The sequence below is a fragment of the Helianthus annuus genome, chromosome 6 (assembly GCF_002127325.2).
Source record: "Helianthus annuus cultivar XRQ/B chromosome 6, HanXRQr2.0-SUNRISE, whole genome shotgun sequence".
Classification (NCBI taxonomy): domain Eukaryota; kingdom Viridiplantae; phylum Streptophyta; class Magnoliopsida; order Asterales; family Asteraceae; genus Helianthus; species Helianthus annuus.
The window spans coordinates 50,682,217-50,707,841 of NC_035438.2; positions in this window are offsets into that span (position 1 = coordinate 50,682,217).

The window sequence follows — 25,625 nt, forward strand, 5'->3', positions numbered from 1 at the left end:
TAACAGTAAACTGATAAAACCTGTCTTGATTAAATTGGGATTCACTCACCAGTATTTCCCACTGACAAAATGTTTTTAAACGCGTTTCAGGTAACAAAATGTGAAAGCCAAATAGAAGCCAGCTGGACAGCACTGAAGGCTTGGAAAAGTGGCTATAACAGTTACCTAAATAAAGAAGATGTTTTTATTCAATAAAATAGGGTTTATCCCTATAAAATGTTTGTAATGGAAACTTGGGAATTTCCCATGTGTTTAATATTATAAAAGTGTGTATTTTACTCTGATAAAATATTTCCTAACTACAGTCCTGATGTAAATTCCGCTGCCAAATTGATAACCACCGATACCACCATCTCTGAGTAGGCCGCAGCCGCCCGCCTCCCGAGGCAGTGGTCGGGGGTTGCGACAGAAGGTGGTATCAGAGCTACAACCACTAATTCAGCCACAGAAGTGTTCTGCTGACACCAAAACTTTATCCATTATGTTAGGAAATAATCTACGTGATTACGTGCATATCTGTATATTATTGTTTTGTGTTATTTGACAATTTGTTAGTTTACAGTATGAGTGATCAATGACCCTCAAATGCTTATCGTCAGTTGTCCAACTCACCTAGGGACGAAGGAACCTCTTCTCAGCCAACCCCCTCGGGGTATTCGGCTGATACCGAAGAAGGGATTTTCATATTCAAAGCACAATCTGAAGAGCCATTCCCTCCCAAGAAGAGAGGATGGTTTAGCAGAGGAGCTCACGAACGTAGAAAAAAGATGAGAAAACTTCAGCAGCAGCGAGCTTTAGCAGTCGCGAATAGAGAAATGAATGCTCAAACACAGGATATGATCAATAGGAGATTAGCAAATTTTCATATCTTAGCAACTACAGCCGCAGACCCGAATCTGGAACAACTCATAGCACCCAACCATTACCACTATTTTCCTCACAACCTATGGATATTGAAGCCAACCTAGGAAACCAAATTCCAGCACCTGCTTTTGATCCAGTTGAAATCCCTAGGGTACCAGCACCCCATCCCCCAGACTATGACCCATGGTTTGATAACCATAGGGATTATCAACAATGCTACCCACTAAAAGACGAACCCATGCAAAACCTAGCACCCTACCCAGACCTTGACCCTCTAGATCCTTACTGGGACAATGACCAATATATCAGGGAGATTCTAGAGAACCCGTACCCTTACGAAGAACCCATGCCCCAGTTCCCTAACCCAATACCAGCACCCGCACCACCCATGAGCACTGAGAATGTGCAAGAACTTCGCACCTTTGGTGATGAGATATTAGAAGGAAGTGAGAATGAGACAGATAGGGGAGAGACTCGTCTGGAAATATGACGAGCGCAACATGCAATATTGGATGAACCCCTATCAGTAGTAGTAGTAATAATATATATATATATATATATATATATATATATATATATGTGTGTGTGTGTGTGTGTGTGTGTGTGTGTAAGTTTTGAAGAAAAAAATATATAATAAATTATAAACAACTATAATAGAAAATCTTATAGTTACTAATGCATATTAGTATTGTATTTTCAATTCCAGTTGTATTTGTAATAGATATAGATGCATATATAAAATTGAGTAAAGGTCGCAATGACGACGATTTTGGATCAATATGCTTGTGGTGTGATTGTTTGTATTGGATATTGTCTTGTGATATTAATACGTGGTAAATGTTTAAAATTCAGATGGACAACGAAGTGAATCAAGAAAACCAGAATAATGATAATAACGGAAACCAAGTAGATAACAGTGCCATCCAACATATAGTGGCACAAGGTATTATAGACGCAATGCCATATATTATCAAAACGGTTAAGGAAGCGGATAATAATAAAAGTAATAATGGAAGTAAACGACCACCTACTGAACCAGAACACAGCGTAAACAATGGACCAATACTTCAAGTGCCCATTCCAAAAAGAAGAAGAACCATGTCTTATGGTTATTCTTACAAAGAATTCTGGTCCTGTAACCAATAGAATTCTCGGGCAATGAAGGAGCCATTGCAGCTCTACACTGGATAGAAAAGACTGAGGCAGTCTTGAAAACAAGCAAATGCGCAGAAGAGGATAAGATAATGCTTACTTCCAATATGTTTAAGAACTCAACATTAGAATGGTAGAACACTATCCTCCAATCTAGGGGAAGTGACAGGGTCTACAACATGGAATGGAATGAGTTTAAGAACATGGTTGAAAGGAAATTCTATCCTCCCAATGAAAAGGAACATATAGCAAATAAGTTCTTAAACCTTAGAATGACTGGAGTGGATAGTAAGGGTTACACTACTACGTTCTTCGAATATGTTAGAATAGTGCCAACCCTAGCATCACCAGAACCAGTATTAATCTCCAGTTACATCTGGCGATTAATTAGTGAGATTAGACATGTAGTCAAAGCAGCTAGACCACAAACTATAGAAGAAGCGGTAGAACTAGCAAACACCTTGACTGATGAATTAGTACGTACGTAAGAAGAGAACCAGAGGAGGAACCTAGCTCAAAAGCTTACCCAAGAATTTCGTTATGGAAATTCCAACTGTGGGAAAAATGTAGGTTCTACCTCAGCACCTTACTGTAATGTGACAACCCTCACCAAACCAGGTATCCGTAAGACTAAATTAATAGTTAATTACTGCTTAATTACTGTGCTTGCTTGAAATTATGGATAAACTGCTACTTGAATACTGATACATGTACATACTTGCATCATACTTTATTTGCTGTCACTCTATTATTACATACAGAACTCTAGTGACAACCTTGATGCACAAAAGCACAGTAGCACAATGAATGGATAACCCAGTAAACATGCTGTTATAGCCAGCATCAGGCAGGCACTGCCTCTAAGGCCTGTATGAGCCAGAGATAGTTTGCTACACTAGTAGAGAGTGTAGGGATATGAGAGTTGTAGAACTGTGTCACTAGGTGATAGTTATAGTGACCGGATGTGCCTAAAACGTACTTTAAGTACAAAATTCAGCACTTTAATTAAAAATTCAGCATTTAGCTAGCTAATAAAGTGCCAAAACATGAGAAAAATATTACTAGACACTTTTCAAAGTGTCGGGAATAAATTGTGTCACTAAAAATAGTATTAACGACACTTTAAAGCTTTGTTAAGCACTTTAACGGATCACTATCCAACCGAACAACCGGACTTTACCCGGAACATAAAAATATTGCCATCAACATTGTTTTTCTTTTTCTGAGCCAGTTAGGGTCCCTGAATACCCTAACACCCGCTATAACGCGTAGCATACTAGTAAATGGTTACACCTCCTAATCATCTAACTATAAACTAATTACATAGTTGAAATGGAACCAAGGACCCCCCCCCCCCCCAACCGAACTCGTCCCCTAGGGGGACACCCTTGTCCTTTATGTGATTAAAATAATCATGTGTGCTTAATATCTTGGTGACACTAAAACCTTTGGTTAAACTTGAGAGAGTTTGTCTATAAGTTCAAGCTTAGGCCTAACATGTTCATTTCATCACAACCAAAACAACACATCTCTCTCTCCATCTCTTGCTAACTCACGGCCGAACACCCACACCCACAACCATCCACTTTCGAGCTTTGATCTTGCCATTCCAAGCATATACAAGGGATAAGGATCTCATACAAGGAAGCTCGGTGCATTCGGATTGTGAAGGACCTCACCCCATTGCTTTTATCCACTCGTTTTTCGACTAGTTTCTTCCATAGCCTCGAGCTAGTAGTAAGTGATTTTAAACGCCCTCTTGATCTATTCTAAAGCGGTTAAAATGAACTTTGTCGATTAAAATTCATGAACATACAAGATGTCATATGAAAAGTCTACAAAAACGTTAAATGTGTTGGATAAAAGCTATGAAGATGTGTAAAACTTGTGAGATTTGTTTTATTGTGATTATTTAGTCTTGATCTATACTAGTAGTAGCTCGGATCGTCAGTTAACCCGGTTAGGTCATGTCCATAAAACATGACATAGAATATGTTAAGGTGTGAAAGTGGTTAAAAGACGAACACTACTACGTATCAACATGAACTTGTGTAAAACCAATTTTTCTTATGAAATAGTGTTCTAAACTAGTAGATCTACGGATCTACAAGTGGTATTCAAAGGACCAAGTGTCAAAAGAAATCATATTTTCTAAAACCGGGTTCTACATAAACAAAAGTGATTTTTGTAAGCACACAAGTGTGTAAACACTTGACACACTTGTGTAACACAAAGTTTTGACAAAAGAACTATTTTTGTAAATGTTGACAAGAAGTTGTAAAGATGTAACTTCTTTAAAAACGAGACTTTCGAGAAACCGGATTGATTTATACAAAGATCCACTAAAATAATGGGAAGTCACTACGTATTTTGGACAAACCACAAGTTCATGTATTTTTGTGATTTATAACTATTTTGACTAGTTTGATGGTTTGGATATTGTTATTGTTGAATGAGAAAATTGTTGATTTGAATTTTAAAAGAAAATGATACGCTTAAAAGCGTGGCCACCTCCAGTTACAGGGGAAACTCTGGCGAAATTTTTCCAAAAGCCTAACACTTGGAAAATATTTTCACCACAAGTGTTATAAATATTTTTTTAACTTGTTTCACAAATGTAAATTTCGCCACGATTTTTTTACAAAATTTCTAAGTGCCGGAGGTGGGATTTTCACAAAATAAAAACGTGATAAATATATATATTTAGTATATATATTTCATAACACTTGTGAGATTTTTATGACTATATTGTGAACTACACAAATATTATTTTTAGGGTAAAAATAATATTACCAAATGTTAACGATTCCAGAATAGTATGGACGCCTTCACAATAAATATTAAGTTACAACGGTATTATTAATACCACCCGATCTTAAAACGTAACTTACGCATTTTCGGAAAAATACTAATAAACGCGTATTTTGACGAGAGTATTATTTTTGGGAAAATTATATGTAATAAAATATAATATTTTTGGGAAAAATATTTATATTTTGGAGAAAGGATTAAAATATATTTTAAGTGAGACTTAATAATATATTCCGAAAATATACGAACGCACATGTATTAAAGCCCCCATCCTTGGGAAGGAATTTATTTACCAAATGATTACGAAGTGTAATTACGAAATAGTTGCCTAACTATTTCTCAAAAACTTAAACCTTAAGGCACGGCCGTCCGTCTAATAGAAATTAGTACGTGTAGGTCGTCGCACAGCAGATTGATCAGGAGATTTTCTTGATAGAGACGCACCACTGTGAGTTCATGTCCCCCTTTTCTCTTAACTGTTTTCAGTTTTCTAAACTGCGGGGGTGAAATACATGTTACTTTGATTATGAATACTTTTTACATGGTATGGTTAGCGTAAGGAGGGTTACTACTTAGATCATGTGAGTGGGTAGGCGCAACTTGAGGCCATTAATCCTCATTGTAGGACCGAGGGACAGTAGCGGTAGATCTATCTGGGTGTAGCGAGCCCAGCCCCAGGCCCAGCATAACGGACCTCGGGGTGACTTTGTGCCCAACGCATAAATCCGCTAGGTTTGAGTCTTCCTACTTGCACTTCACACATATCAATGGTCTTGCAAACCATTGGTGATCTCTTTTTCCTTATTTGCTACATACCAGGATTTTATACATACAAAGGTTTTTTATTACTCACTTACACATGAACTCGCTCAACATTATTGTTGATTTTTCCAACTTACATGTATTTCAGGGAACTAAGGATCTGGCGCGGTATGTTACGTTTTCCCGCTGCATAAGAGTTACAAGGTCATCCAAGTTTAAGGGATGTGACTTTTTCCTGGACGAGTCACAGTTCTTAAACTGTGTTTATTTCATGTTGATGTCTGTGTCTTCTGAACAATGTTTTGTGTTATCAGGTTGTAGTGTCCGTTGCTTGAGTCAACGCCTTAAGACAATGTTGTGTTACTTATGTTTTAAAACTTAAATCGATGGATGATCTTGCATGGTTTTTATTTCATATAGCTTTGTTATGATTAAGCTATGGTATTAAGAAGTCACACCAAATTAACCACGCTTCCGCAAAGCCAGGGTGTGACATGTAAGGCCTGCAAGAAGAAGCATTCAGGAAGATGCTCCACCTACTGTAATTTCTGCAAGATACCGGGACACAAGGAAGAAGATTGTAGGAAGAAACACAGTAATGGAGTGTGCTTCAACTGTGGAGAAAAAGGGCATATCAAGCCGAATTGTCCGAAACTAGCTCCAGCCATGAACAACAAGAATACTAAGAATGCTAGAGCATTTGTTCTAACCGCAGAAGAAGCCAAGATGATCCCGGACGTGATTGCCGGTACGTTTTTAGTTAATGATGTATTTGCTAAAGTATTATTTGACTCTGGTGCGAACCAAAGTTTTATTAATACTTCATTTTGCAAACTTCTCAATCAACCATTAACTAAACTTCCACAAGAATGTCTCGTAGAAACAGCAAATGGGGAAACCATTAAGATCACTGAAATCTTACAGGGAGTAAGAATAGAATTTTTAAATCAAAAGTTTATTGCAAACCTTTATCCAATAAATCTGGCAGGATTCGATATTGTATTAGGAATGGATTGGTTAATAGCCAATAAAGCCAGTATTCTATGTGATCAAAAATTAATCCAAGTAAATTCACCAAAAGGTGAAAAGATCACAATTAAAGGAGATAAGCCCTCTAGATCCACAAAATTTATCTCTGTGATGAAAACAACCAGTTATGCAAGAAAAGGATCACTAGTGTATTTGATTTTCATAATCATTAACACTAAAGGAAAAGAACTGAAAGATATTCCCGTAGTATCTCAGTTTTCATATGTGTTTCCAGAAGAATTACCAGGACTACTGTCACACCCCAACCGATGGCGGAAACATCAGGGTGTGGCACTGAGCGAAACAGATTGTCCAAGAGAAATCCACAACAACTAAAATTACCAGATATTTAACATTATGTCCTATACCATAATATGTCAAATAAAAGCAGTTATTACAGACATTGTTTTCTCAAAGACAGATCAAATGTTCCGACAACTCAGATTTTATTATATTTGTTTCTAGACTCCATCCTAGCTTGATTCCAGCAAATAACAAGCAAGCATCCTAAACACCTGTCACATACATCAAAATAGAGGTCAATACACATAGTGTAAAGGTGAGCATACAAGTTTAATAGTATAATAGATAGCGAAATCGTTTTACGTATAACCAGCATGTAACATATAGCAAAGTGAAGCTAGTAGGTTATCGACAATGAAATATGCACAGACGTGACTGCGAGTTGTAGAATGCGCAACACATATCACCACTGTGACACGTGAAGAAAAGCCCTTAACAACCCCTGTCCACGACAGGTGCTGAGTCCAAATTATAGTACTATCGTTGCTAAGGTGTCAGGCAACAATTACTGTGTAAACATAACATACAAGCATTCATCGAGTAACACGTATAACATGCAATAACAGTTAGCATATAAAAGTGTTTGCGTTGTGTGTCGATTGTGATTTCAATATAGGTAACGTATGTAACACCCAAAAGTGCGTAAAGCAAAAAGGGATCGAGTATACTCACAGATACCGTTTAATAAATAAACACTCTCTTGGATGGTAGGGAGAGCTGAGAGATTAGCCTGAATAGTTAACGAGTTCATAAGCGATGAACGGTGCGTAAAACGGAGCAAGAAACAAAGTGACGAAGGGCCATCCGGTCGGATGACAATCCGTACGAATGGTCATTCGATCAGATGACAATACGTACGGATTGTCATCCGGACGGATGGCCATTCGGTCGGATTGTCCTTCGTTTGGGATGGATGTGTTTGTGTATGATGGCTTTGAAGTTTTCGTTGTAGCATTTTGAAAACAGAGAAGTATCTCTACCTTTCAGGTCGTCCGGTCGAACGGTCGTTCGATCGGATGGCGATCCGTCCAGTAGGATGGTCATTCGATCGGATGGTCTTCCGATCGGATGACAATCCGTCAGAAACTAATGATCTTTGAAATTTATGAAAAGTTTAAGTGTTGAAGACCAATGTCATCCAATCGGTTTGTCGTTCGATCAGATGGCATTCCGATCGGACGACAATCCGTTTGGTGACTTGATCGTTTTGGAAACTTGGAAAATTCGTTAATTTGAAAAGTTTGTGGTTTGATCGAGATGGTATGATCAAATGTTAAACAACTGGAAATCCTCCAAGTCCAAGTTATCCGATCGGACGGGAACCACCCCAGTCTGACCAGTTAACCGTTCTTGACGGTCGTTCATGTTCAACCCGCTGATTCGGTCATGTCGTTGATAGAAATCAGATCTCAGACCGACAGATCACTAGAGAATGAGTGGAAGGCCTGAATGAGTTCCAATTCTATCGGTTTTAAGTGCAAGAGTGTAAAAGAGTTGAAAGAAAGTTATGAAAACATCTTTCACTTCTTCAAATCTCGAAAATGTTTCGATTTATTGTGAAATCAGTGTTTAAACATGTTGAAATCCCTTAGATCTGAGTTGTTTTTGGTGGAATAAAGCCAAATCTTGAAGTTCATAAGAACCCCATGATGACATCACCCTAGAACACCTCAAACCAACCGATTTCATGGTTAAAAGTTAAGATTCAAAGGTGAAAATGATGAAGGAGTGTGTGTAGATGATAGATGTACAAGATTTGAGGAAGAAACTTACAAGAATTGCGGAAAATCAAGAGAAAATAGGCTGAGGAGTTGAAGAGTCGCACCAGAGTTGTCACATCATTGTTTGTGATGTGACAGACGCTATTTATAGGATTCCAAAAGAGGAAAAGGCGATGCAGCGATGGATCGGATGGCAACCCGACCGGATGGCCATCCGATCGGATGGTCATCTGATCGGATGGTCATCCGTACGGATGACCATTCGATCGAATGGTCATTCGATCGAAGGGTTGCTGCGAGTTAGGTGTCGATGTTTCGTTTCTTGCGTTGAGCGTTGCGATGCGTTGCGAGTAAGCAGTGCAATAGTATTAAACAATAATTACACAAATAACCTAACTAACATATAAGTAACTTTACATCTCGAGTTTGCAATGAGATTGCGTTGTGATAGAGTTGCGATTGCGTTTTTGGTTAATCACCTCAAAGAAACATAAACATGCACAGGTAACACATAAATAGCACACACACGTAAAACAATATCCAGAACACATAATTTGAGTTGCGATGCGATAGTGATAAGATAGCGATAAGTCGATTAGCGATTAGCATTGATTAAACTGCGATTTATTATAGATACTCCACATAATACAACTAAAGTACACAAATAAAAGGATTCGATTACAAGTCAAGAAGCACAATTAGTAGTTAAGCAAGGAGTGACAGATCGCAATTAGCAATATTTTCTTCCTTTGACTTGTACTTTGACTTTCAAAACGCGGGGTGTTACAACTACCGCCAGACAGGGAAGTTGAATTCAGAATTCACCTGTTACCAGGAACAGCACCAATTGCCAAAGCACCCTACCGTTTGGCACCAGCAGAAATGCAAGACTTAAAGAAACAAATGCACGATCTTTTGGAAAAGGTATTCATACAGCCAAGTTCATCGCCATGGGGAGCACCGATCTTATTTATCAAAAAGAAAGACGGGTCAATGCGTATGTGCATTGATTATCGATAATTGAACAAGGTCACGATTAAAAATCGGTACCCATTACAGAGAATCGATGATCTGTTTGATCAATTGCAGGGAGCTCGATTTTTCTTTAAGATCGATTTACGTTCAGGATATCATCAATTAAAGGTACAGGAAGAGGACATTCCTAAGACCGCTTTTAGAACAAGGTATGGCCATTATGAATTTACTGTCATGCCATTTGGTTTAACCAATGCCCCAGCCGCATTTATGGACATGATGAACCGAATATGTAAGCCATATTTGGATAAATTCATGATTGTTTTTATAGATGATATTCTCATTTACTCTAAGAGTAAAGATGAAGATGCAACGCACCTACTTGCACTCCCAAATTTATTGAGAAAAGAAAAGCTTTATGCCAAGTTTTCGAAGTGTGAATTTTGGTTAGAAAAAGTACAGTTTCTTGGGCATTTAGTCAGTCATGAAGGAATTCATGTGGATCCCACAAAGATTGAGGCAATTACTAAATGGAAAACCTCTGAGTCACCAACCGAGGTTAGAAGTTTTCTAGGATTGGCCGGTTATTATAGAAGATTTATTCGAAATTTTTCTAGAATAGCCATTCCCTTAACTAAGCTAACCTGTAAATCTGTTAAGTTTGAATGGGGACCAAAACAAGAAGAAGCCTTTAGAATTCTTAAGCAAAGATTAACCAACGCACCCATACTAGCGTTACCAGAAGGAACTGAAGATTTTGTAGTCTATTGTGACGCTTCTAACTTAGGTTATGGATGTGTGTTGATGCAACGTCAAAAGGTTATAGCTTATGTGTCTAGACAACTTAAGAATCTTGAAGAGAATTATACAACCCATGATTTGGAGTTAGGAGCCATAATTTTTGCCCTTAAAATATGGAGACATTACCTTTACGGTAGTAAATTTACCATTTTCACCGATCATAAGAGTTTAAGGTATGTTTTTGGGCAAAAGTAGTTAAATATGAGACAAAGACGCTAGATGGAAATACTGAGTGATTATGATTGTAATATCCAGTATCATGCAGGAAAGGCTAATGTAGTAGCCGATGCTTTAAGTCGAAAGTATCACGAAAAGCCAAAAAGAGTACGTTCTCTTAAATTAAATCTACAAGTAGATTTAAATGAACAAATTAGAAAAGCACAAGAATCAGTAATCAAGGACGATACTGAGAAATTGAAAGGAATGATTAAGTAATTAGAACAAGGAACAGATGGAATATGGAGATTCCATAAGAAAAGAATGTGGATACCCAAATTTGGAAACCTACGTCACCGAATATTAGAAGAAGCCCATAAGTCTAAGTATCCGATGCATCCTGGAAGTAATAAGATGTATCAAGATTTAAGAAAGAATTTTTGGTGGATAGGAATGAAAAAAGGATATAGCAACTTATGTTGCCAAGTGTCTAACCTGTTCACAAGTTAAAGCTGAACATCCGAAACCCTCAGGTTTATTGCAGCAGTTAGATATGCCGGTTTAGAAGTGGGAATAATGGATTTTGTTACCAAATTACCCAAAACAAGAAAAGGTAATGATACAATCTGGGTGATTGTAGACAGGCTAACTAAGTCAGCTCATTTCCTACCAATGAAGGAAACTTTCAGTATGGAAAAATTAGCTAAGCTATATGTAAATGAAATAGTTTCATTACATAGAATACCTTTATCAATTGTTTCTGATAGAGATAGCCGTTTCACTTCTTATTTTTGGACAAGTTTCCAAAAAGTAATGGGAACCAAGATAAATCTAAGCACAGCTTATCATCCGCAAACGGATGGACAAAGCGAAAGGACAATTCAGACAATGGAAGATATGCTTAGAGCTTGTGTAATTGATTTTGGAGGAAATTGGGACGATCATTTACCATTAATAGAGTTTTCCTGCAACAACAGCTATCATACCAGTATCAATGCTGCACCATTCGAAGCACTTTATGGACGAAAGTGCCGAACTCCAGTCTTTTGGGCAGAGATTGGAGAAAAGCAACTATCTGGACCAGAAATAGTACAAGAAACAATGGACAAGATTGTTCAAGTCAAGGAAAGGCTGAAAGCAGCACGCGATCGACAAAAGAGTTATGCTTATAACAGGCGAAAGCCGTTGGAATTTTAGGTAGGAGATAAAGTGTTATTAAAAGTCTCTCCTTGGAAAGGAGTAGTCAGATTGATCAAAAGGGGAAAGCTAAGCCCCAGGTATGTCGGACCTTTTGAGATTATTAGAAAAGTAGGACCTGTAGCCTATCAGCTACAACTGCCAGAAGAAATGGCAAGAATACATGATTTATTTCATGTATGCAATCTCAAAAAGTGTTTAGCCGATGAATCATTAATAGTGTCTCTTAAGGATATAGAGGTAAGTGAGAAACTTAAGTTTGTAGAAAGACCGCTACAGATTGAAGACAGGAAAGTCAAGAACCTCAAACACAAGAGATTAGTTCTAGTCAAAATAAAATGGGATTCCGAGAGAGGACCCGAATACACATAGGAGCTTGAATCAGAGATGCAAAGGAAATACACACACCTGTTCCAGTAGACCTCGAGGACGAGTTCTAAAACAAGGTGGGGAGGATATAACAACCCTCCTAAAATATTTCCGACACCCTTAATATATTTAGAATGTCCCTATACATCCTAAAATACACCCCGTATACGTAAAATGGCCCTAAATACCTTTAGTTTTTCAAAAATTAAATAAAAACAATTTTTATTGGTCTCTGGCAGGCCGCGAAGACCTAGCCTTAGTGTTACGCAGGCCGCGAGCGAGAGGGCAAGAGGCGGCCCCCTGAGCTGCCACGTGGCAGTCTCGTGTCACAGCTTTAAATCGCGAATTAGCAACCCTAGGCCCTACACCCCTAACTCGCGGGGCGTGTAAGCTAAGCCCCTGGCTTTCGCGAGGCGCGATGGACTCGACGAACAACACTTTATAAGAAGGACATCGGCCTTCAGTCCAACTCGTTCAATTCTTTTCGATCCTCTCTCAATTCTGAAGTAGTAAGAATTATACCCGGGCATTATACCCCCCCCCCCCCCCCCAAATAACGAAGTTCTGCCTCATTGTAAGTATCATAACCCCTGGTTACGTATTAGATACGCTGCCCGATTGATCTAGCACTCCGTAATGGCTGTCGAGGCTCTGCCCGACGTAGTCGTCGGAGTTCTGTCTCGGGGAGGGTATAACTAATGTAAATATTGGGATATTAAACTAACGTTGTGCATTGTTTAATTAATAGATTATAACCAGGAAAACACAAAGGAAAACCCTAAAGTAACAATGTGAATAATCTCCTTTTTGTAAACCTTTTTGCAAACTGTTTTACAAAACCTCAAATGTTTTACATTATATTAAACAATGATTGAGTATTTGTATTCTACAATTATCGCCGGTATGTTGGGGTTTTGTATACAAAATTTGTTACTACATTGTGAGTAGTAACATGACCACAAGTCGGGTTGACAGTACCGTGGGTGGTAATTAAAGTAGAAAAATAAACAAATGTAATTGCGAGATCGCCCTTAATAACTATAAACTGATAAAACCTGTCTTAGTTAAATTGGGATTCACTCACCAGTATTTCCCACTGACAAAATGTTTTTAAACGCGTTTCAGGTAACAAAATGTGAAAGCCAAATAGAAGCCAGCTGGACAGCACTGAAGGCTTGGAAAAGTGGCTATAAGAGTTACCTAAATAAAGAAGATGTTTTTATTCAATAAAATAGGGTTTATCCCTATAAAATGTTTGCAATGGAAGCTTGGGAATTTCCCATGTGTTTAATATTATAAAAGTGTGGTATTTTACTCTGATAAAATATTTCCTAACTACGGTCCTAATGTAAATTCCGCTGCCAAATTGATAACCACCAATACCACCATCTCTGAGTAGGCCACGGCCGCCCGCCTCCCGAGGCAGGGGTCGGGGGTTGCGACATACAACCAACAAATAATACTTGTCTAATACAAGATCATCGGGTCGTCTAGCCCACAAATGCTTGACCAACTCACGGCGAAGGTTTCTGTGTATCTGGCGGTTCTTGATATTCTGTATGTTTTGGAGTTTTTTTTTCATTAGTGATAAAACTCGATTCATCGCGTGGTACATCACCTTGGTAGTTTTGACAAATGGCCATACCTTGGATCTCAAGAATCATGTTATGTAGAATTAGACAAGTGTAGACGTCGTTCTTTATTTTCTCTCGTGTCATAAACCGTATTAGGTTGACAATCAAGTGAAATCTTTTCTTTAGAACTCCGAACGGTCTTTCAATATCTTTTCTTGTTGATTGTTGCTTCTTTGTAAAGTACTTTCGTTTGTCATCAATTGTAGACGAAAAAAATTGAGCAAGAGGCGGCCACTCGTTGTAAATACCATCAACCAGGTAGTAGTCCTTCTTGAAATATTCCCTGTTTGCATTAAACAAGATGAGGCTCAATCCCGTCGATAATGTTATTGAATATTGGATTAATCGATAACATTTAGGTCGTTATTTAACCCAACAACTCCAAAAACGCATGCCAAAATCAAAGATCATGCGAGGCCACCGCTTCAAGTACAATCGTCGGGCCGGAGTGATTACCTCAGTGGAACTAACCTCGCCAAGCCGTAGGACACATAGCCCATCCAACATGCGTACGATCGAGGCTACCGAGCATTCCCGGAAAACCATGTTTTTCACCGTGAACCTCATATACGCGTTAGATATCAAACAGTATTGGTTTACGCAAATGTCTTCGTGAGTAAATGAATATGATCCCTATGTAAAGATATATAATTTAAACTTGCGTTTTCAAATTTAAACTTAAAATTAAAAAAAATAATTTAAGTAAAGATATATATACCCCCTTCCAGCCCAGCTGGTTCCCAAGTGGTTGGTTGGGCCGGTTCCTCCTTGGAGATCACCGGTTCGACTCCCAGCTGCGGCGTATTGGGGGGGGGGGGGGGTCGTCCCAATGATGGATCATTTCCTACAGAGGCATGGTTCGATCCGGAGGGCCACCCGGTTTTACCCAGCTGTTATCCCAGCGAGTCTCTCGTGTGAGGGCAGTATGGTTTCCGGGCGAAGGTCAGTCAGAGCGGCAGCCGGGGCCCGATAGAACATCGCGTCTGAGAATGCTGGGTTGACGGGTAACCGTCCTTGACGGGGACCCGGTGACCAATGGTCCATGTACATATTGAAAGTCACCCTTCAAAAAAAAAGTAAAGATATATATACCTTGACAAAAAATGAAGTGAATCGCGCACAATTTATTCGGACATTTCTAGATATTCATCCATTGCGTCTGACGAAATCTCATACGCTAGTAGGTTTTGAGCGGCAATACATTTTTGTATAGAGGTGAACCAGAGTCTATGTCTCGCATCTTCCCTTTGTTGAAAAAAATGTTATCGCTCCGACAATCATTCGCTAAAGGTATAAATAATTGTCTACTTATTCGAAAACGTCGCCATAAATAATCGACAACTTGACCCTACAACAAGGGAGGAAACCCTTGACTCATGCGTGTTACTTTGACACACATTTGTAAATGCATCATCATAACGGTGCATCACACATTGTTAAAAGCCTGGTTTAGAAAAAAAAATATTGCACGACTTGTATCAAACTAAAGAGTATAAATCATGTCACGCTGTAAACTTTAAGTGGGCTAGAGCCCACTCCTCCATGTGATACCCCCCTCCGACACCCTTATCTACCCCTCCACTCTTCCGCCACCCCTCCATCAACCCTCCAATCCTCCAGCAACCTTTCTCCACCACCCACCAACCCTCCACCACTCGATCTTCCACACACCTCCAACCACCATCCCGCCTCTCCACCACCACTCCACCATCACGACCTCAACCCTCCACCAGCAACTCCCACCACCTAGCCTCTACACCCCTCCTCACCAACTTATCACCACAACTCTATCTTCAGCTCTTCACCATCTCAACTCCCCTAATAGAATCCTCTTTCTTAGCCTAGCCCCCTCCCCTCCTTTCAAAATTTTTGAATTTTACACTTCCCGACCACCCTAAGTCAGCTAAAAGCCTAAAACTTCCTCACCACCCTTAGCCTACTAAACCTATCGAACTTTGCTAAACCCCCTATGTTTATTTAAACAAGTTTAAAAATGGGATTAAGTTGTTTTTTGAGATGTTAGAAATGAAAAAAAAGGCATTACCTGTCTTTTTAGGAAAAAAAAAGAGGAAAACAATAGAATTCCCTTTCTCGGGCCACGCATTGACATTTTGATCCCATCATGGGAGGGTGAGAAACTGTTGGTTGCTCCCATTCTACCTTCATTGTTCGGGTGTTCTTTATTTTCAAACTCAACTCGAGTTTGTTTAGCGTTTTCCTTTCTGTTGTGCCCCTATCGAATATTATTGTCGAGGACCAGGTAGATTGTTGAGCCTCTTCTGGAGTTTTCACTGTTGTCTTAATGGTAGGGCCGTGTCCATGGGGTTCCCAAGGTTGTTGGCGCATATTAAGCGGGACCACTTGTGTTCGGATGATTGGAAGATGGTCTTGAGGGATGCAGTTTCCAGGAATTTGGATCTTTTTTTGTTGTTGAGAACGCCTGAAGGTTATCGGCCATTGGTTGTCTGGGTAATGTATGTCTCTACATGACCTTAGTTGGGCTTGCCATCATGTAGATGGGATGGTTCGGTTTAAGTTAGGCACGAGAGGTGTGGAAGAGTTCATGGTGGAGATTCTTAGGCCTCACATGGTTGATGGTGAGAGTGAGGATGTTTTTTTCCTGGAAGTGGTTGTGGACGTGTCCCTTCTTGACCGGATATTCTCTCTCCCCATCAAGACTGGGAAGAGCATCCCTCTTAGTTGCCGCGTGGCGTTTGCCTAAGCTTTAACAGCTGCCTTGTGCAAGGTGGTGGCTACGCCAGAGTTTGTTGAGGCGTGGGTTAAGTTGTTGTTACTACGTTGCACATTGTGGGTGTTCAGGCCTTCCAACAGACAAGAGCGTAGGTCGGGGAATAGAAAGTCCTTGCAATGTTGTAATATTCAGTAGGCCCTGTCGGCTTGGTGGGATGGAACCGGGTTTGATGAACTCACCCAATCACTTTTCAACCAAACTGTGGAAGGGGGGATCAGACGCCGGGGGGGGGGGGGGGTGTTCTCTTGAGCTTGGTAACTCTAAAGGAAGTGTCAACATTAAGAAATGTTTACAGAAAGTTTTTGATGGTCACTTCACTACTGTGGTTAAGGGCCCAACACATTAGACACCCTTTGTGGAGAGGGGTCTGCCATCGCTTTTGGTTTACTCAGGGCTATTACTAAGGTGGTCAACGTGTGGTTGGCGGGGCGATGTCCCAAGGCCTTGGCAGAGTTTGTTGCATTTGCCCTCTAATGCCGCTACTTAAGCCGGACAATGGGATAGACCTATTGCCATGGGCGCTATTTGCAGAAGGCTAGTTTCCAAGGTGGCATTAGGAAGGTGGGTAAAGAGATGGTCAGTTACCTTGGTGATCACCAATTTGGGGTAGGGATCCCTAGTGCGGCGAAGGCTTTGCTCCATATTGCGAATAGGTTCTTAAATCAATTCCACTCGGATGGTTAATTGGGTATGCTTACGGTTGATTTCTCAAATGCCTTCAACCTTGTCGGTAGGATGGCTCTCCTTCTGGAGGTTCATTCTCGATGTTCGTCCATCTCACCCTGAGTCAGTTTCTAGTATGGAAAATCGGCTAGGCTGTATATCGGGGATGATTGAATTTGGTCCACTACTAGGGTTCAACAAGGAGACCCCCTCTAGCCCATTTGTCTTAGTTTTACACCCCCTCGTTCATCGAGTGTAGGATTGGTGTAACTTACTTTTCCATGCATGGTACTTGGACGATGGAACGATTATAGCAGACGCTAAAGAAGTGGCCAAAGCTTTGGATATCATCATATCTGAGGGACCCTGTTTAGGGCTTGAGCTTAAGATCAAGAAAATTGAGGTTATTTAGCTGTCATGCAATGGGGTTAAGGCAAAGGAAGGTTTGTTTCCTAGTGAGATTGGGAGGCCAGATTTAAGTGTGAAACTCCTCGAAGGGGCTATTATTCGGGACCCTTAATTCGAGCTCATCCTGCTTCACTCTTGAATAGGGGTTGCTAAGTTGTTGTTTGGCCTTCGAACCTGCCAATCCATGTGTGTTGAGGAAGCTGTATCTGTTTCCGACAAGGGCTTATGAGATGCGATCTAGGACATTGTAGTTTGTATGGGCCCGTTTTTTGAGGATCTTCAATGGAGGTTTGCATCTTTGCCGATCCAGTTTTGGGGCTTAGATATATATTCGGTAGACAGTGGTATTGATGGGTCGGATGCTGATTATGCGTATGCGCTGGGTAGCTTGCACACGTCCCTCCCTGTTTTTTATTTTAGCAGGTTCACTAATAAGGACACTGCCCCTCCAAAGGACCAAAATACTTTGGCGAATGCCCTATATAGTAAAGCTGCCCGGAATTTGGGAGAGAAGTTTGACCTATCCCTGCGCCAAAAAGCGATGTTAGAGTGTCTATAAGGCCTTCATGCTTAAGAGTTGTTGCGTGTTATCCCTATTGATGGGCTAGGCCAACAGACGTGACGTGGTGTGAGCGTGGTATAATCTTTGATATATTTTAGCACTCTTTACTCGTTTATCAAGCTTTAAATTTATAAAACACGATACAATACAATCACTCTCTACAGTACGTTAGGGCAAGTGCACCCATCGTTGGTGTAGTATAGTGATGGTAAGATACCGAGGTCGTCCAAGGACACAAGAGGTTTTAATACCGGAATATCGTCAACGTCTAATCTAAACAAAATTTTGAGAAAATATGTTAGTAAATAAAAATGAAAAAAATAATATTAAAAGAGACAATAAACAAGATAAAATCACTTAGTTCCGACTCCTCTTTTACGTATCCTTTGATGATTTCCGCACTTTGGGCTTTTTAAGAGATTATCTTAGTTATTATGGCATGTCCCTCTTTTGGAGTCAACACTACCCTCAGCCATATTAGTCTGAGTTAGCAGGGATACAGTCCCGCAAGGCCGGATTATTAGAAGATAATTAAGTAAGTTATTAATGCAAAATGTGGCATGCGCCTCTTTTGGAGGCAACGCTACCCTCGGCCATATTGGTCCGAATCAGTAGGAATACAGTCCCGCAAGGTCGGTTTAAAGTTTTAATAGTAGTTTACTTATAAGGGATTCAAGCCATTCTTACTTCTCCTGATTTGATGTTATCTACCTCAAGAGAAGTCCTAATAAGCTTGAATCAAGTCCTCACAGGATCTATACACTGAACGAGGCAAGAACTTTACCCAAACCACCCTTTTAACCCCCTTCCATGCAGTTAACGTGCTTTATATAGACCGTAAAGACACGAATGAGTGAATCAACAAAACATGAAGAAATGGTAGAGTAGAGTTCACTTTCAATATAAAATACTATTTCTTAAAGTCATTTATACATACCCAAATAAAAAGTAGCCAAAACTTGGAAATCAAAAGTAATACATTAAAGATTTGTCTTCACCAAGTGATGTAAGAGATTTAGCCAAGCATGACCTTTGTTTGACAAGAACTCTTACGCTCAATCTTGGATCCCAAGACTACTACACACATTCTAAAGGTGGATGATGGAGGAATGTGGTAGATGATGGTGCTGTAGTGGTGGTGGAATGGTGGCAGGTGAGAGAGAAGTGGTTTGCCAAGGGATGAGTTGGTAATGAACCAAACACCTCTATTTATAGCTGCAAACAGACCTTTCACACTCCCCGTGCCTAGGGGGACGACCCCGTGTCCTTTCCTCTCTATCTTTATTAATTGCCCAGTGTCAGAGGGCACAACCCCTTGGTCAGTACTGTGTCGTCCTTTGAGAGATTCTGCATATCTGAGAGTTGACCACGGCCTCGTGTCCATGGGACACGACCCCGTGTCTCTTTTCTGCTTTGTTTGTCTTGTTCTGCATGGACTCTGGAGTGGGGCACGACCCCATGTGTAACAACCCGCACCTTCGCGCTTGTTACTCTCTCTGCACTCGTTACGCCTAGCACCAGAGATTCGGATCGTTATGTAAAACTATAACGCTTACAATGCTACTTCGCATATTTTCGCAAACACATCGCTTATTACAACACGCTATATCACAATTCTTACATTTAGCACATATACTATTACGCTATTGCTACGCTATTCACAAATGAAAACTCGAAACGCAGTTACTTATGCTATGACCTATATTATAATATGTAATATTAGTATCTAGGTATTAACACTTGTTGAAACGCGCACTCGCGGGCACGCGCAATTCAACTTAGCGCACTGAAACGCAACGCAACGTAACACAACACTACATATCTCCCTAAAACGCTTAAAGTACCCACAATGATTAACGCAACGAAACACGTTGATCGAATCAAAAGTTGGAAAACTAACTCGCACAAACTCGGACGTCCGGATGGCCATTCGACTGGACGGAGCCACCCGATCATACCCATTCGAGCGCACCGCCTTAAGTCTCACCCTCACCTATAAATAGGGCCATTGTGTCTCATTTCAACACTTTGGTTCTCTCATTCGCTCCCCAAGACTCTGTTGCGTTTCAAGGCCATTTTGTAAGCATTTCTCCTCAAATCTTCCACAATCTTCATCTCTAATCTCTTCTACTTCGTCTTCTTCATCAAAATCACACACAAACACTAACTTTTTCCTCGAAATCGACTGATTTGGACCTCTTGAAGGTGGATTCCGCTCGGTTCGCTTATGCAACAGTTATGGAAGCATCATTCGATCAAGTATGGTTCTAGATCTAAAGGATTTTCACACTTTTCAACTAAGTTATGAAAGATTTCAACACTTTTTCATTTGTTTTTTACTTTTCTTCAATTTTCTACACAAAATCGATGGAATCTAGACTTAATCAGACTCTCTACTTGTTCCTTAGTCGAGAGTCGGCTTGAAAACGAATTTCCACCGGATAGATGGATCGACTTACAGGTCAGACATGAATCTTCATAAAGAACAGTACGTTTGACCGAATGGGCTGAGACCATCATACTGAACGAACTGAAGTTGGTGTTTTTTTCCATTGCTTGACACATTGTCACGTCGTCTCCGTTAATGCAAAACTTTTACTAAGAAAATTTTACGAAAAACTCCAACTACAGGTCACCCACCCGAATGGCGATCCGCTCGGAAGGCCATCCGTTCGGATCACCATCCGATCAGATGACCTGACCTTTATAATATAAACGCTGTTTGAACGCTTTTGGCTAAACTTCAAATTTTGACGATTCACAAACAATCACGTTCTATTCGAATGGCCATCCGTTCGAATGGCCATCCGTTCGAATGGCCATCCGTCCGGATGACGATCCGCTCGGATGACCTGCTATTTATATTATTCATTAACACTTTTAACGAAACTTCGAATTTTAACAATTTACAAACACCCACATCTCATTCGAATGGCCATCCGTTCGAATGGCCATCCGCTCGGATGACCATCTGTCCGGATGACCATCCGCTCGGATGGAACTCATTCGTTCGGATCACCTGTTGAACACTTATCTCGTCCGAACATTCTGTTTTCGACCATTCGAAGACTTATGCTTCTGTTCCCATGCACAGGCTAACTCAATGCGCTCCCTTCAATCTAATCCAGCTTGTGTTTACTAGCTAAACACACACTGTGAGTATACTCGAACCCATTTTCGTTTAACGCACTTTTGGGTGTTACATACGTTCTATATCAAAACACAACACACAACGCAAACACTTTAAACGCTAATCGCTCCCGCATGCTATACGTGATCTATGAATGCTTGAACTATGCTTATACAGTGTTACACTATACCGCCTCTAGCACCGATAGTACTATAGTTTGGACTCAGCACCTGTTGTGGACAGGGGTTGCTAGGGATCACATCACTTTACTTCACGTGTTCGTTGAACATTTGTTGCGCATACTCTAAAACGCAGTCTTGTGGTTAGGTGGTAACATTGTTGATAGCTTACTAAATTCGCCTATTATGTGTACATGCTGGTTATGCGTAAACGCTTTCTATACTATATTTATGCAAACTTGTATACTTGCCAATACTTTTTGTATTGACTTTACTTTAACGTATGTTGCAGGTTAATCGCAGATTATCTCGAATCAAGATTAGGAAGTCTAGGAACCCACATAAAATCTAGGTTGTCGGATTCGTATTGTTTGAGAGACATGAAATCTGTATAACTTGTTGGTGCATATGTCTGTCGACTTCGTCTTGTATCGAGTCTTGTAATAGATTTGTTAGATCAAGACACATAGAACGAGAAAAACTGGAAACTGGCCAAAACAAGTCAGTTCTCACGAAGTGGCCAGTTCACATGAACTGGACAAGGTCACTTCATGTAGATTGGAACATGTCCACTTCATGTGAAGTGGTTGGCCTATATATAGTGGTCTTGAGTCTTTCATTTGTAACTTCTGATTCTGGTGCCGAAGTGTCTCCAAGTCTGTAAACGTGTTCTAATCAATACACGAGACAATTAATAGTGAATATCAAGCTGAACGAAGATCTAATCTCTGAATTCCGCCTTTGATTAGATCAAGAACTCTCCTGATCGACTCGTATTGGTCGTGCAATCAATCCTACAAGTGGTATCTGAGCTCAGGAGGAAGAGTTCTTACCATTTCAGCTTGATTTCGTCATCAACATCTCATTTTTACTCACTACTCGATTTTTAAAAATTAATCACGATTTCACGGATAAAATGGATTAATTTTCACATATATCACGCGAAATATAGTTTTAAACAATCCTTGAAAGAATCAGCACTTAATTCGACCTAAAACCTAATCAATTGTGTCAAAAATCGAGCCGATAGTATGACATCATCTCCAGTTCGCATGGTTTGGGTCCAGTTCGTATGAAACATACCCCCAGTTCGTATGAAGTGGATTTAGACCATACCAGTTCGTATGAAGTGGATTTAGACCATATCAGTTCGCATGAAGTGGATTTAGACCATATCAGTTCACACAAAGTGACTCGTATTGTTTGGAAATACTTCAGTTCGCATGAAGTGGGATAAGTTCAAGTCATTTGAAAGTTGATCAGTCCACATGAAGTGGACTTAATCAGTTCGTTTGAGTGTTTAACTAGTCCATACGAAGTGATCAATTATCAGTTCGTTTGAGATATTGTCCAGACCGGTTGAAAGGTGTTAGTTCGTTTGAAATCTGTGAGACCAGTTCACACGAAGTGAACTTCAGTCCGCACGAGTTGTTAATAGTTCATATTGTTGGAAAACAGTCCAGTTCGCACCAATTTTCAGTTCGTTTGAAAGTTTGAACTTTCAATTCATACGGTTTGAGTAAACATCACTTCAGGTTGCTTGAATTGTTGGTTAAAATGTTTGACGAAGAGGAAAATGATAATCTTGAAAGAATAAATAATTGGTTTTACGGGTATTTGGATAGTAGGTATAATGATGTGAAAAAGAATGATTGGGTTAAAAGATTTGAACGTTTTTTTGTGTAAGAAAAATGAAAAGTTGGATGAGTTGGAAAACCGGTTTGAAAGTTTACTTGATCATTTAAAAAGGTGTGAGATAGGAATGCTGAAAAGATATCAAAGTTTGGAGATGCGTTACCTGCAGAATGGGATGAATTTTTGATCAATCTGAAAAAGGATTCTAGATTTTCAAATTTCTATCCGAAAGAATTTATCAGAGAACTTAAAACACACAAGTATGAAAATGATAAGAAAAAGAAGAATTTGATAAATGAAATAGAAAAAAACTTAGATGAAATGAGTGTGGATGTGATTCTTGAAATGAAAAGAAGAGTTAATATGTGTCTTGTAGCAAAAAATGTTATGAAATATGATATTAAGAAGGGTTGTTATATAGATGAAAAGATGAATCCTCTTGATTTCGTTAAAATTTTTTGTGCAGGCACATACAAGACAGAGACAGAGGTAATCTCAAAGAATGAAGAATCCAAGAAAAATGAGACTTCAAGTTCTAAACCAGTGTGCTTAAAGTGTGATAAATCTAGAGAAGACAATGTCAAACTCTTGAAAGAAGTAGAGAGTTTAACATTGGAAAACACAGAATTTCAAAGTCAAATAAAAGTTTTAGAAAATGAAAAATTTGTTTTAGATAAGTCGAATCATGCATCACACAAACACGTAGGCACATAACCACAAATTCACGTAATCACAGAAGCACATAGGCATATAGAGCACAGAGACACATAAACACGGAAGCACATAAGGACATAGGCATTTAATCACAGATGCAGTCAGAATACAGAAACCTACTATTCAAAGCTCGCGTGTCGTTCGTATATAGCATATCGAGTAGTATCGCATAATCGTATAGCATGTCGAGTACAGTATAGCGTATATCGTATCATAGTATTGTCTAGAATTTCAACGACTTGTTAGCGTTTTGAGGTAGGATAGCAATACGAGTCGTGTGTGTTGATCGAAGTAATAGCAAAAATCGGGCGAACATCAAAATTTTAACACATAAACAGGTAAACACACATAAAACACATAAAAATCGATGAATTATCAGAGTCGGCAGATGCGGGCTCAGAATCGAAACACATAAAATCGAGGAAATGGATTGTCTGCGGCTACTAGACATTGACTACCCAAAGCGATTCGACTATTCACAATAGACTTGTCGTCACTTTTCGACTTTCGGGATCGCGTTTCTGCCTCGATTCTTGGGCATTCAACACGTATTCCCTAGGTCATACTCGTGAGTTCAGGTCGTTGGAGTCCGTCGAGGCTTGGGTGAGATGGGTAAAAGTTGGAATAAGTTGCCAAGGTTCGGGTTTCACCCCTGGCTTAGCAATTTCTTCCTTGTTTTTAGGAAAATTTGAGGAGATTGAGCAGATAATTCTGTCGAAAGTTTGCGGTTTTCATACCCATTCTCTGTGACACCCCAGGAAAACCAGTAAACGATACAACTTACCTAGTTTCCTTAGTAACCGCATGCCAAATTTTGGGACGAAATTTCTTTCAAGTTGGGGATAATGTGACAACTCGTATTTTAGAACCGTCTCTTGTATTACGTGTTAGCCTGTATGAACTCTATGTGATTACGTGATTAGTTGACGTGCTTAATTGTAATGGAATACTATGTTTTGTTATGCTATGTGCTACGTAATTGCGTGTGAATATTATAATCTTGGTTGCACAACACTTGTCCGGTCACACGAGCCTTTTGGGCCGTGCACTTCTTTATCTCGGCTCACTCTATTGGACTCGAGACCTCAAGGGCAGCCCATTAAAGGGATTCGGCCCACTCCTTATGTACGTACATGAACCCTTAGGGGGTGTAGTTTCTCATTGCTTGCAAACACTTAGCACACACATCAACCCTAAAGCTCTCTCTTCCTCTCTCTAGTGCGACGGCGAACACCCCACCCCTCTCGAAGCTTTGATTCAGATCATTCTTTTCCTCTAATCTGGTTAGTGTTTATGGTTGGTTGTTTTATACATGATGTTGTGATATTTATACATGCTCTACATGATAATAGTATTATAAACTGTTAATGTTGATGTGCTAGAAATCGGCTCACGTATATATATATATATATATATCAGATAGTGTTTGTATAACTCGAACGGATTGAAAAACATGTTAACATATTTGATGTACACATAAACTAGGGTGCATGCTAGTTTAGAATCGGCTGGTTTAAAGATCCGATTGTATGTTCCACATGATAATGGATTGATTGTTCTTGCTTAGATCATGATTAGGGTTGCTAAATGATTACGATTGCTGTTTTGATTCGTTTGAAAACATGATAGAAACTGTTGATTGATCTGATTGAAACTGCCAAAAATTGTTAGCAAACATTACGGAATTATTGATGCTGCAAATCAGGAAGTCTATTACATCACCTAGTCTCGACACAGATTGCGAGTCGAGACCCCACTGTCTCGACTCGAGACCACAACACCGACACAAACAGCACAACTCGAGACCA